The 15,305-nt window shown below is 35.1% G+C and overlaps 1 protein-coding gene across 1 annotated transcript in view; it reads left to right on the top strand.

Moving 5' to 3' along the window:
• The first annotated feature begins 810 nt into the window (after nt 1-810).
• The window catches only part of LOC121372623 (beta-1,4-N-acetylgalactosaminyltransferase bre-4-like), a 55,191-nt gene continuing 40,696 nt past the window's right edge, over nt 811-15,305 (top strand). The window contains exon 1 of the mRNA XM_041499048.1: nt 811-847. The gene's annotated coding sequence lies outside the window, so the exon portion shown is untranslated. The remainder of the gene's footprint in view (nt 848-15,305) is intronic.

The raw sequence follows: 15,305 nt of genomic DNA, 5'->3' as shown, positions 1-15,305 counted from the left end.
ACAATATAAAATTTTATATAAAATTCGTTTCAAGACGAAAAAACCCCCAAAAACCATGATGGTATAGCCATCAAATCTGTTTATACTAGTATACAATCCAAAGTTTATTACTGCACTTTTGCCCCTGTTTTTTCAATGTTGAAATAGACGAACAAGTTCGCCTATTGCATAAATAGTCTCGCCCGATATTTTTAGAATATGTATGCTCCAGAATAACGCTATAAAAGGCGAAGTGTAATTGGTCAATATTTAAATTGTTATTTATAAATGAAATGTCACCTGGACATGGGAGTCCATGCAATGCTGTTATATCTACTGGCTAGACCCAGTAGAGCTAATTTTAATCAGATTGAGTTTTATCCAGTGAATAGTTTACATAAATACTCGATCGGAAGCTGTTGAAATGATCAATGTCTCGTAACTGTAAAGGTGAACCGTTATCAGAGTCAGTACCTTACAATTTTCACCCTCAAAGTCAATAGAAAATCATCCAGTTGCCCCTTTTATGTATTGCATTTGAGTATTGATCAGAGCTCCGTAGAATTTGTTATCTTTCTCCCAGATTGATCAGTCTTTACTATAATTGTCATCATTACTACGTGCACCATGGTAAGTGAATTAAAAAAAAATTCTATAACACCGGTCATTAGTCAAGTCCTATGCCAAAATGTTGATAATGCCCTTTTCTAATACTCGCTTATTGCTGACAAACTGACAAAGTTAACCTTATTACCAATGGGAATTAATTTACTGCAAGGCAACCTAGATGGCAAAACAGTTTTATACTAGAGTGGTCTCCCTTTATTCAGGAAGATGGCAACCGCACTCACATTGGTTACAAGAAAAGGTATTTTTCAGTTTTGAACCTGTTTCTTGTTTATGTTTGTTTATACTGAGGGTATGTATTAATTTTCTGAAAGAGTTCCCCATTAACGAGTGTTTATATAAAAATACTTTTTGGTATGAATGTTAGCGTTAGCTTTCATACAAGAATACCAGCAACATGATATTATGTTCATATTTCGTAATCCAATATGATGATATCACACCGCAAATTCTATACTCAAATGAAAGGGAACGGGCGGAACTGTTTTCGGCAGAACATTGTGATTGTGACACCATGATTTATGATTTTGTCGAGATTTCATCACGGTAAGCATTGTAGGTTTGAGGCCTGCTCGAGTGTTCTTAGCCCCCCCCCCCCCCCCCCCCCGTTTATATAACAGTCAAATTATTTTACAACCTAAGCCTCCACTGAGGAGATTCGAATGACAGACCTTCAGCATAAGAAACCTGGATGCGCGTGTGTGAAAGTCCATTATTGTTGTGCTGATTGGACTTTGTTACTACGAAAAAACCTGTAGTAGTGAAATCATACTAATCTGCTGCGATTCAGTGATACAATGATTTCTCAACATACAAATTACAATGTCATTTATATGCCTTTGAACTTCGAGGCCAAACATGTATGGCTTACTACAATGAAATACCAGTAGAGATTCTGACTGATTCAGTTTACACATTACATTCCATTCTTAAAGTTTCAGTAAGCATTAAAGGGACATTCCTGAGTTTGTTGCACTGTAAGATGTTTCTGACTAATAAAATATTTCTACGATTACTCTTACATATTAAATATATTTTCTTGTTTAGAATATCAGTATCTGTATATTCAATGTGTTTCTGGTCATCTTAATATTTGTAAGAAACCCAAATGTGATTTTGTTTTCAAATAATTTCGTATGTACATAAGAAAGAAATTATTTTAGGAAATAAAGTCAAATTTAACCTAGTACAAATATTAGAACGATCAGAAACAGGTTTAATAGACAACCACTAATATTTTATGCAGAAAAATATATTTGATATGTAATTACAATCGCTTTTGAAAGTCTCTGTTAGTCGATAACACCTTCAAAAGTGCAGCAAACTCAGGAATATCCCTTTAAGTAGGACTAAAAATCTCATTTAGAGACAAGTTAATACTTGTAGGTGAATCCATGACATTTCGCCCCCAGGTCAGTTCGCCCCCAGTTTGACCTGTTCGTCCCATGTACCAGTTCGCCCCCAAGACGATTCGCCCCCAACTGTTTGCCTGTTCGCCCCCAAATATTTGTCAGTTCGCCCCCAACTTTTAATCAGTTCGCCCCCAATTATTTGTTACTTTTAAACAATTATTGTACTGTTTCTTTAGAGGATGTTAAAGTGTGTTTGTGTGTGTGTGTTTCTTTTCTAAGAGGGGAGGGGTTGTTGTTCTTCCACAATTTGGACTGATCATGAATCATGAGAATTGTAATACAGGGTTATTATTTTTTTTCAGATATAATTAAACGTAGGGTGCTGAATAAGCGTAGACACCGACATACAAATTTACAAACCACATCATCAACATTTATTAAAACATCCATTCCTGCCAGATATGATCTGTTTTAAGAAGAAATAAAACAATGGTTAATCAGCTACATAACCTTGATGCTGATTATGCATCTTGGGCTAACACCTAAGAGGGCTTTGAACAGCAATTCGATATGGCCTCTTCTGGTGAGCATTATTGTAATTGAGGGATTATTGCGGGGGTTCTTTTGGCCACTAATTAGTAACCATGAACATCAAAAAAGATGATCATCTTCTAAAAACACTGACTGATTACAGTTAACGTGATAATGGCCATAAAAGCGCGTACGACCAGCCTGGCCTGTCATGGACGAAGGAGCTGGCCAAGGCCGGCTCTTATGCCCATGACAGGCGTGTGCTACAACAGCTTGTTCTGAATGTGCACGTAAAACCCTATGACCTGACCTGACCTGCCTAGCCTGGCATTCGCATTCAACACAGAACAAACACGTATGGATATATCAGAACAGAACTTTATTATACTCAGGCCGCTCCATGACCAATACAAAAATTTCATGACTTTCCAGGCCAGGAACATGACCCGAACTGACTGGGGGCGAACTGGTACCTTTGTAGGGGCGAACTGGTTATGCACGTGGGGGCGAACTAACATCCTATTTGGGGGCGAACAGATCTGGGGGCGAAACGTCTGGTAGCCTGGTACATACATAGTTGTAGGGCCTTGTTGTCTTTTAAAACCTTATAATGTAAAATTTATGCAGTAAACATAACAGATGAATGAATCAGATGTATTCTGTAATACTCAATTTAGTTGAACTTTAAGAATAACAAAAATGGCAAAATTTAAACAAATATATTCTATTATCACTATTTTAATTATACCAGTAGCTATTAACTATCAGTATCTTTTATATAGCTACTTTCATTTTAGTTGATGACCCAGGTATAGCAGGTCCCTTTATGTTTTCAGGAAAAATTGCTATAATGTATTATTGTGAAAGTTAGTTAAAATTAAATTGTTTAAACGTCAATTTAGCTTCAAGAATAAACAATCTCTATAAACCTATGAATGTCTTAATTTATTAAATCCAGACATTTCCCCAGGATATTTTTAAGGTGTTTACATTTTCACTATCATTTTAATGCAAGTGCCAGTTTTGTTGTCTATGACAGTTGGTAATGGACTGTTGTTAAATGAAAGGGTGCTGAGGTCTTTGCACCTAATTAGGTATGAAGGTCATGTTCCATCTATTATATTGTGAATATCTGTGTACTGTAAAGTTTTAAAAGTTGTTATAGCAGTTGATTGCCACATATATTATAACCAATTAAAGCGTATAGGCAATTGATTTAATTTAAGGCCCTTACATGAAGCCAAAGTGCTTATTTACACACATACGGCACTGTGGCCTCCTACGCCATATGCCTCTAGGGAAACCACTGAAATCATATAGTGTGTCAATTCCAGTCATTATTATCTGGATTGCTGAATTTATTTCATGTTCTTGTTTAGAAACATCAGTGTATTAATAATTAATATGTGAAATATTTCAGGGCTTCTACAATTTTTTATAAAATCCACTAGCCATTGGATTAGTGATTTAAGAAATTTACTAGCCACAATTAAAAATTGACTAGCCCTACTTTTATTTAAGTTAATAAAAGTTTACTAAATAAAAGTAATACTCAGATATGTCACCTAAATAGGGAGATAGAACTTAAAAACACTAACATTGGGGTTGTGGCAGGATATTCATATTTACAAAATAGATTTAACTACAACATTGACCAAAAAAAATTCACTAGCCGTTGGGCATGGCAATAGTAGTTCTTTACTAGCCCAACATTGAATATCACTATCCATGGGAGAGGAGCTACCATAATCTAGAAGTCCTAGGATCAGTGATTTTTAAAATTCACTAGCCATGATTAAAAATTCACTAGCCCTAGTGTACTTTAAGTTAATGCAATTTTACTATATAAATTATAATAGTAAAATTCTGATACAGGTATGTCACCTAAAGAGAGAAATATAACTTATAAACACTAACATTGGAGGGTGAGGGGCAGGATATTCATATTTACAAAATAGACTTAACTGCAACATTTGAGTGAGTGCGAATAATTTTTATATGCTCATATACCACTAGAGTTTCGAGCATGTCCGTCACGGGGCCTGTCTCTGGATAGCCAGTGATTTGCTCTGGTACAGAAAAAATTATGGGGACAATTTTGAAATTTACATCCAAAAATTAATTAGTGGGCCTTTTGATGTGAATCTCTAATTAATATAATTAATAAAGAAAATTCTACTCATTAAATTTGGTCGTTTGATTAGATCGGGTGGTCAAAAAGAAATTAGATAAGATCGGTGGCCTGACTCAGGATGGTGGGCGGGGGGGGGGGGGGGGGGGGGGGGTGTAGAGTTGAAAATGGGCAGGATTTTGAAAATAGCAATTAGTAAAAAAGTTAATAGCATTTTAAAAAAAAGAGAAAAAAGTTACAAGCCAAAAATAAAAAGAATTGACTGCTCTGTCTAATATTTATATAATTTGGAGCATTTTAGAAGGACAGTCCAAAAACAAATAAGAGAAAGAAGAGAGGATATTATTAAAAATGGAAAGTAATTTCAACATAAACTTTTGAACGAAGGTCTAAACGTTTAAAGTCCGATCTATATGTCCACATGAGTGGCCTCGTTAAGGCCATTAGGGTGCACAGCTTGTAGCGACGAGATGGGTTACATCCTGTCAAGAAAACCCCTAGATTGACAGTCAATAGACGTTGAAGGTGTAGTGCTGTGCTGAAATACAGATCTTGAGAAGCCGGATCCCTCTGAACGAGAGAATCGGACTAGGATATAGTCCAGTCGTCATGTGTTGGTATAGTGATGCGGACGGGCCCGACTCCAGAGGATACGAGATGGTATCACAATAAAACAAAGTAAAGTCTAGAAAAGAGTAGTAGGGGCCGACCCCACTTCCTATTTTTTCTTAGAGTGGGGCGGTCAATCTTCCAGTGCTGCTAGGACAGGCTCGGACATGTAGAGACTAAACGCGAACAATCGTGGCATTCTGCAGAATGGCTGTCATACAAGTCATGAAAAAAACAAGTCAATATAGTCATATGGAGAAATGGCGTGGAGGCAAGGAATCTCGCTAAAAAAGAATCCAAGAAAACAACGAAGTGAAGGATCTTTGCCTACCCGGTGAAAGGCAGAGATTGTCAGTGTAATGGTATTTAACATTAAACATAGGGCTATTGTTGTATTAGAGTGGGAATCTTTGCCTACCCGGTGATAGGCAGAGATGATCAGTGTAATGGTATTTAACACCAAACATAGGGCTGTTGTTGTATTAGAGTGGGAATCTTGCCTACCCGGTGATAGGCAGAAATTCTGTGTATTCGTTATCGCTGACTGAGAGAGCAATTTTAATTGTCCAAATGTCAGTCTAGTTTGGGAACAGCAGAGTAAGTCTTCTTGGGCTAATCACTTGTGGTGGAAGAAGTTACTTGAGAATAGGTCCAACCAGACCATCACTGCCTACAGAGTGACAGTTGGACGTTAGGGACATGCATTTGAAACTAGGTTTACTAGCACACATATTTGAACTCAATTCATAATCATTATAATTGTGTGTTTTTATCTAGCTGATATGTTAAACATTATCGCTGTGAGAGAGTGTTTATGAAAAAAAACAACCCACCAAAAAACCCCAGCAAGATATTTTAGTAATTAAACAATTTGTTTCACGTAATGCTGTTCAGTATGAAAACTGTAGTGCTACAAAACATTTGGACCCCCCCCCCCCCCCCCCCCCCCCCCGAGCATTACGTAATATTTAAATGGCCTCTGATGTCTAGGGCGGGCCATAACCCAGTTGTATAACATTCGTCTGATTTCGCATGTGTGTTGTGAACAACAAACTTGTCATCTACCTTAGTGGCAATGTTTTGAGATTCTAGATACTTTTGGAAACACAATAATTAACATTTGGCATTTACTATTTTGCTTTTTAAATAATTTCTCGAAATTATGTACTTTGTTTCATGATACATATAATTAATTTCTCAGGAATTTCCGTAAAGTTATCGTTCACAGAAAGTCCCAAAGTATACCGGTACAGTGCAAAACGTAGCAGTACATACCACAACAGAAAAAACCCCTACGATTTCGGTATCCCAGGAATACGGCACATCTCTAGTGCTAATTTAGGACAAAGTGTGTGGAGATGTGACTTGACTGTCGCACTAATGTTTAGGGCTTGTATCACATTGTATGCTTGCAAGACTTGAAATGTTATGGAATGCTCCTGCTAGGAAAAAAGTCAAAAGGTTATGATCTTCAACCAGTTGTATTGGAATACACACAAAATGTAATATTAGACGTGAGTTTGGCAGATAATTTTTGATGTACGTTGCTCAATAAAGTGTATTATTTAGGCATAGCTCAGCTGGTTGAGCGATCGCCCCAGGTCCTTGCACAGTAGGATTGAACCACCTCGATGGATCCATTCAACTGATTGTTTTTTCTCATTCCAACCAGTGCACCACAACTGGTCAATGGCTATGGTATGTGCTTCCTTGTCTGTAGAAAAATGTAGTAGGTTTCCTCTGATGACGAGTCAGAATTTCCAAATGTTTAACATCCAAAAGCCGATGATTAATTAATCAATGTGCTTTAATGGTGTTGATTGTTAAACAAAACAAACTTTTAACTTTCATTCACGCACAGGAGGTAATTTAAAAGCTAGGCCTATACCCAGTATTACAGTGAAACCCTTCTAAACCGGACACCCTTGGAACCAAGACAATTGTCCAGTTGTAAGAGGTATCCAGATTAGGGAGGTTACATTATGTACTGGTTTTAAAAAAGGGACTCTGTAAAGCATCTGGTTTTTAGGGAATTCCAGTTTACAGAAGATCCGGTCTTGAGAGGTTTCACTGTATAAAGATATTCTGTATGATACAAGTTTTGTTTTCAGTTACAATAATAAATACTGTGTTATAATAAGGTTGTTTAACATTTAAGTTAGATAAATTTAAAATATGGCCTTTGCTATACCCACTCCGTTATAACATAATGCTAGGATTCTAAAGTCCATCCCACATAGCAGCAGCGATGCATCAGTAATGCCCATACATGTGCAGTGCATATATAAAACACAAAAAGAAAAACAAATCTTTAGACCTATGGAGCTATAAATATATTTACCACTGGTATTTTCAGTCACATTTCTTATCACTGACCAATCACTGGTGATGATTTTCATGTCTTTTTTTAATCCTCTGATTGAATAAGGGGTTGACACATTATTTTAAAACTCGCTTGCCTAAGGGCAAGTGTGATTTACATTCTTACTTGCCTATAATGTTTTTCCACTTGCCCATCCAAAAATTTGCTTGTTTAAGTAAATAGATAAATAATACTGATGAAATATGTTACATGTAATTATTATAATAATACTTCATACCAGCTTAATATATGTATCTTGCAAACATTCTAACGAAAGCGAGCTGAGTGATACATGGAATATACTAATGTATGTATAGGCATGAAAGGAATAGTATTCATTTACCTGTATCCAACCACTACTCATTTATTTAATAACCAGGTATAATACACCTGCTTCTAAAGCCTGTGACTGTGTATATCGACAAACTACAAAAACAAGAGGCTATAAGTAGATGTTTGTAGCGGGTGGAATGTTTAGTCCCCTACCGGTCTAACTGGAGGGGACTATAGGTTTCATCTCTGTCTTTCTGTCCAACATATGTTTTTCGGATGTTTTTTGCAGAAGGTTTTGAGATATTCAGCTGAAATTTTATTTATAGCATTATCATGTACTGATACAGAACTTACAGATCAAGTGTGACTTTCGTGACGATTTACCCATTTTTGACAAGAGTTATGGCCCTTGAACTTAGGAGATGTGAACATTTGTTTTCTGGACTTTTATTCAGAAGACCTTTAGATACTGAGCTGAAATTTTGTGTTTTGATTTACCACATACTGTTACAGATTGCGTTTGATTGGCAATTAACCCATTTTTGATGGAGTTAAGGCCCTTGAACTTAGGAGGTGTGAAAATTTGTTTTCCAGATTTTTACAATGCCTGGAGGTATCAAGATGAAATTTTGTATATAGCTTTATTATTTGTATATAGCTTTACAGATAAGTTGAAGTATTGTGTTTGATTTATCCACTTTTTAGAGTTATGGACTTTGAATTTAGGAGATATGAAAAATTGTTTGGCCTGTTAGGGGACATGTATTGCTTCAGCAGTACTCTCAAAATGCTTGTTTTGTTTTTACTGAAAAAATGGGGTGGGATGTAACCCAGTGGTAATGCGCTCGCTTGATGCGCGGTATGTCTGGGATCGATCCCCGTCGGTGGGCCCATTGTACTATTTCTCGCTCCATCCAGGGCACCACGACTGGTATATCAAAGACTGTGGTATGTGTTATCCTGTCTGTAGGATGGTGCATATAAAAGATCCCTTGCTGCTAATCAAAAAGAGTAGCCCATGAAGTGGGGACAGTGGGTTTCCTCTCTCAATATCTGTGTTTCTATATGTCCGATGCCATATAAGACTAACCGTAACTAAATGTGTTGAGGGCATTGACATCCAATAGCCGATTATTAATAAATCAATGTGCTCTAGTGGTGTCGTTAAACAAAACAAACAAACTTTATATGTGGTTAAATGTATTAAATATAAGGTCTGTTCATTATGTCTATTTGTGTGTCTCAGAATACGGGTCTGTAGGTGTGTATAAATTTTGCCATTGATATAAAATATGTATACTATACAAAACTATTGTGAGACCTTAATTTAGCTCAGGGCACCCCAGCCATGTCACTCCCATTATATGTTCTGGGGGAATAATATTATTAACAAAAACCCCGACAACACTGACAAAAAAACTGTCATTTGCATATATACAATCGGTCAGAGAACAATGAACAGTGGTTTGATTTAACCATTACATGTCCATGTAGTACTTTTCAAAACACGATTCAGTGAAATAACATTATTGCATAAAACCAATTGTAATGCAGCTCTAGGAAAACATGTAAATGATAAATATTATTTTTTAATCTCCTCCCCTAATCGTAACATACACATGTATATAATAAAATTGACCTCTAATGATTATTGGAAACACATAGCTTTATTAGTTGAGAACAGGTAAATTCCCAATAATCATTTATGTAACTTAAAGGGACATTCCTGAGTTTGCTGCATTGTAAGATGTTTCCAACTAATAAAATATTTCTACTATTAAACTTTCACATTAAATATATTTTCTTGTTTAGAATATCAGTGTCTGTATATTCAATGTGTTTCTGGTCATCTTAATATTTGTAAGAAGCCCAAACTGGATTTCGTCTTCAAATAATTTCGTACGTATGAATTTGTTTTTTTTAAGGAAATAAATGGAATTTAACCCAGTACAAATATTAGAACGATCAGAAACATGATTAATATACAGCTACTAATATTGTATGCAGAAAAATATATTTGATATTTAATTACAATCGTTAAAAAGTCTCTGTTAGTCGATAACATCTTAAACATTGCAGCAAACTCAGGAATGTCCCTTTAAGGCAAATTTTGTTAAAACATTGATACATCGTGTCGGTCTTTCTGCCAGAAAATAATTTGAGGACATGTAATAAAAATAAAAAACAGAACATACATAAACTACTTGGCTAGCATCAAATCAAAACTGTTTTATTGGTATATATGCAAATGACAGTTTGTTGTTTGTTGTTGGGCACCAAATAACTATTTAATAATGTGCTGAGGTGTCATTAAATAAATATTCCTCTTTTCTTTTCTTTTTTTGAACTTGGACCTTTTAAACTCGGTCACCAAAATTTGAAGTGTTTTACTATAAGCCTTTGAGTATCAAGTTATAATGTATCAAAATCCATGCAGCTGTGAGTTAATCTTATTCTACAAAATATTGATCTTCATGCTATATGTACATGTATGTAATATATATGTTTAATGGTTTTTATGGTTTTGTTTGTTTTAGTTTCAACAGCTGTGAATACTTTCAATCAAATTATGTGTACAATACACACGTGTCAGGCCTCTACATTGCAACAAATTTAGTGAAATCTACTTCAATTGCGTGTAGATAAAAATCAATACATCATCAATAATATGATCACCACCAAAACAAGTATATATTATCAGAGTAAAAAATATCCAAATAATTATAAAATGTTTCTTGGTACACCTTATGAAATATTTTATTTAAAAGAAAAGTAAACGTTTGTAACTTAATCAACAACTTAAAAAAAAAAAGTCGATCACGTGATTAACATAGACTGGGATCTCTGTCAACCTTTTTTATGTAACACGCAAACACATTATCAGCATAAGTAGAAAACCAGTTAACTATTGGCAAATTCCAAACATATATACAAAGATACCCAAATGTATTATGTGTTACAACTATGATTCACTTTTTTTCTTTTCCATGGAAAATACTTATAGTCCTGTTCAGTTGTTTAGACCCTAAGTTTCTTTTAAATGTTACGTTTAATTCCTATTTAATCCTTGTGTTCTTTACATTTGCATGAAAACAAATCGAAACCCGACAGGTTTTATATACAATTCATCATATAAAATGCACAAAGTTGACTTATTTCCATTTTACAAAAATCTCTGTATGTTTTAAATGTAGGTTCTTTATCCTATAAATAACTATGACTATTTGCATAACAAAAAATTAGGATACGAGGCTAAACAATTGAATATGACTATAGTACTTTTTTTCAAATCTGATTTGTTACAAATAAAATGTGTCATTAATGCATGAATTAAAAACCAGAGGAAAATAATTTTCAAACTGGTATTTCTGCTTATCACATATTTAAATGAAAAGCATACATCAATGAATTTAAATAACGTTTTGTTTCATATATAGAACTATTAGGAGGACTGCCACTCCAGCATTGCATTTTAGTAAACTTTTTTTTGATGAAATTATTACAATCTATTATTGCAGGGTTGAAAATTAACACGAAAACCATGGTCGCCAGCAGGACCAGTTGAAGACAAATTTTAAGGACCCTTCTCAAATTCAACTGGCCCTTCAATTATCACGTTGCAATTTAAATGCACAACCAAAATCAAAACTAGAATATTCTTTGTTGAATAATAATATGTGCTCACCATATATATTTTGTTTCCTTCAAAAGGAAACCGATCAACTGCCATGTAACTTCATAATGAATACAGTTAAAATTCATATAAAAACATGTTATCAAGTTTTAAACCCATACCAACTCAAATAAAAAAAATTGAAAAAAAGAAAGAGATCGAGTATAAATAAAAATAATTCTTTACAAACTACCATTACATTATGATGATTAAATCTCATTTTTAATACAGGGGTGAACAGCCGAGGTATACAGCTTGACTTGCATTGTCTCTGAAGTAACAACAAATAATGCAATACAAAGAGAATAAAGGTAGAACTGTGTGTGCTTTAGTATATAAACCTAGTCTCAGGGTGGCAGTCCTCTTTGTGGCGATGCAAGGAGGGGCACAATCTTCAATATTGGATTTCCTCTGGAATGGACGAAGCATGCACACGTGCACGTTTAAATCTGGATATTGTAAATGCTACATTAGTAGGCTACTAATAAAATAAATATCAAAAGAAAAATAAATCTGTAAAAAAAGCAACATTTTACCAAATATACGATGTATTTTGTTATTATATTACTTAGCATAACAGTGTACTTATTGTTTATTACAGTAATATTTGGACAGTTACGTCATTATGAAAGTCTTAGTGTCAAGATGTTAGATCTGATATGTTCTTATTTAATGCAAATCGCTTAAATTTAAAACAATATCAACAAGGACAATCAGTTAACTGACCTTTGGAATAAGCCCTGGGCTGTAGTAATGGAAAATGTCAGTTATTTGTATATATGTGCATGTACTCACGTTAGTGTGAGTTGAAACTAAGATAGATTTTGATTTTGTCCCAGAATAATGTAAGCTAATTAAATATGATTCCTTAATTTTTACCATAACATTGAATACCAATTGTCAAATAGTAGCTCTGCTAGATAATTATGGCTTATCCAGTCCATTCTAATAAGATGACAACTTCTAGATTTAAAAAAATACAATGCAATGTCTTCAATACGTTTTGAGCTCTATTTTTAGAAGACCCGGCCCAAAGCCACACAAGCTGAGTCTGGCGGTGTTAAAATATAGAGCATATTCTATGTCTTCTGCTGCTGTAGTTCGCGCCAACACAAACGCGATGTGTTTTGTTGCATTCGATTCAGTTTCAGTGTCTTTGTTTTTTAATTGGTACCATACTCGCCAGACCCTAATATCGATTGTCGCCTAACGGACTACCTTTGTAAATTTCTTAGTCGCCCATAGCCAATAAAGGTCACCAGGGGCAACTAGGTCACCAGGGGCAACAGGGCTCATGTGACTGGGCGAAGTGAGCCCAAACTTCGCTCTGCCCAGCCTGACTTCGCCATGCTAGTCACTGTAAGGCGAAATCTGTGTCACCTTTTTAAAAATAACCATCACTTGCAATGTACACAATCACGGATGAATGGTGAAAAACTTGAGGAACACCTATTCATAGATAATAATTAAGTGTTAAGTGTCTGAGAGTTTAAAGAGAGATTGGCGCCACAAAATCATGCAACAGGCTTAAAAATAGATGGTCTAGCTCAGACAACACCTGTGTCGGGCTCTAATACTTGGCCTAAACGTGCTACTGACTATTGAAGCATATTGTAAGGTGAATGTGCTGGAAATTGTACAAGGGTGGAGATCTAGACTATGAGTGCACTTTATTTTAGGGAGTTTGGGTCATTCTCCACCGGAAAATACATTGAACAAAAAATATTCGTTTGGAGCAGCAGACCTCGACGTGAAAAAAATGTGGAGAGTAATTAACTAGTTTTACGCAGACTTTGTCATAATGAATAAATTCATCATACAAAACAGATGTTGAAATTATAAAATAGTACAGGCAAACCTGTCCTAGCGGATTTTTTTAATGTATATGCACTCATAATAAGCGGCGACCTGTCCTACACATCCAGCGGCCACTTAAACTGGATCCCCAATTCGCTAAAGTGCCTGTTTTAAGTGGCTACTGTAAATTCTTTAAACATTTTTGTATTGTAAACAACAGTGACATGGTGCAGCAGATAAGCAATTTTTACCCATTCAGTCGACAGCTCCACAGTGTATTAATTAAGAAACTGACGGTGGAATGCATTTAATTGCCTCTGGGTAATCTAAGCTTGACCATGGTAGATTTACTAAGATTAATCTACTATAGGACAATACTCTACATGGAGTAGGTATTAAATGAAATGAGAAGACAAAGTTGTGAGAGAATGAATTCTAAACGGTTAAATTAGTGCTTTTCAATTACATTTCATTATTTCTAAAGAAGGCAGCATGTGGAAAGGTGATTAAAAAAACCTATAGAGCATATATCCATAAATTAGCAATACAGACGATAAAAAAAAAAAAAAAAAAAAAAAATATATAGATTGTAAATGTTGCACCTGTATTAAGATAACTTCTTGTTGCATATTATATTTTTTTTGATTAAAAATTCAAGTCTCCCTGTTGTTAAAAACTTCGCCGTCTCTAAAGTTTGAGAGAGAAGTGACTTTGCTCTGTGATTTTGACCTCTCGTGAGGCCTGTTAGAATTTACTTTCTGATGTAATATTGTACTCAACAGACAATTACAGATCTATATTAAAGTCACACAGTACATATATATAAACTGCACATTTGTATCTCTGATTCATGCTTGTCAAAGTTTTTTAATATTAATTTGCACCAATGGTTTACACACACACACACATAGACACGCACATATATAAACACACACAGATACACATACATACAGACAAACACACTATATATCAGGGTTCAAACTTAAAAATTTGTTTCCCACAGCTATTTTGACTCTGCCTACGGCAGTTTTTTAAAAAGTGACTTTTGCAGTAAATAAACATGACTGAAAGTTTTTTTGGCTGTACATAGACATATTTCAAATGTACAAATATTATATACTGGCAGATAATGTACACAAAAGTGCAGTTAGTGATGCTCCTGACCTAGGGCAATATTTATCTCAACGATGTCGATGGCAATTTCCGTCGGTGCATAGTGCATGGTGCAAGTTCGAGCCCTGTATACATTCATACATACATACACTCTTATCAGTATATAAACATGGCTCCTAAATTTGCTATGTTGGCGCATAACAAAATAGGTGCCATCTGTCTCCTGGACAGAAAACTTAACGTAGAGGGCGTAGAGAAAATTAACGGTTGTTATGGATCTGACAACAATGCTCTTTTGCAGGGTTCTGAATAGAACTGTGCTAGAGCTGTGTTATGTGTTTTGCATTATTTAATGTCATTGATTATAGTTTTACTCATCTTCATAAATCGAGGCTAATATTCGTTCCTCGTATTAAGCCTTGATACATGTAGTCAAGATTACTGATATCCACTACTAGCGCCCTCTATTGGAAGAAAATTTGTAACACCGATTATGTCCCTTACACGATGACATCGCTGACCAATCACAGCATCAGTAACATGTGACAATCTTGAAAGCAATATCAGTGTTCGCCCGCCAACATGGAGTTTACATAACAAGGGAATCTATAAGGAGCGTTGCGATTCGTTGCAGTCAGATCTCATCGCATCCAATGAAATTTAAGCATTTTGTGGCACGATTTCTTGACGACATGTATCAAGGCTGAATACGAGGAACGAATATTAGCTTTGATTTATGAAGATGAGTTTTACTATGACGTGGGTCATATACATGTGTATTGGTAATTTTACATATATCTTAACAGTGTATTGATATTTCCAGGGCACAATATTGTCAGTAAAACACTCACATATGCA

Source organism: Gigantopelta aegis, chromosome 4 (assembly GCF_016097555.1).
Source record: "Gigantopelta aegis isolate Gae_Host chromosome 4, Gae_host_genome, whole genome shotgun sequence".
NCBI classification, from domain to species: domain Eukaryota; kingdom Metazoa; phylum Mollusca; class Gastropoda; order Neomphalida; family Peltospiridae; genus Gigantopelta; species Gigantopelta aegis.
Note: the sequence above shows the minus strand (reverse complement) of the source record. Positions and strands in the feature narration are given on the sequence as shown.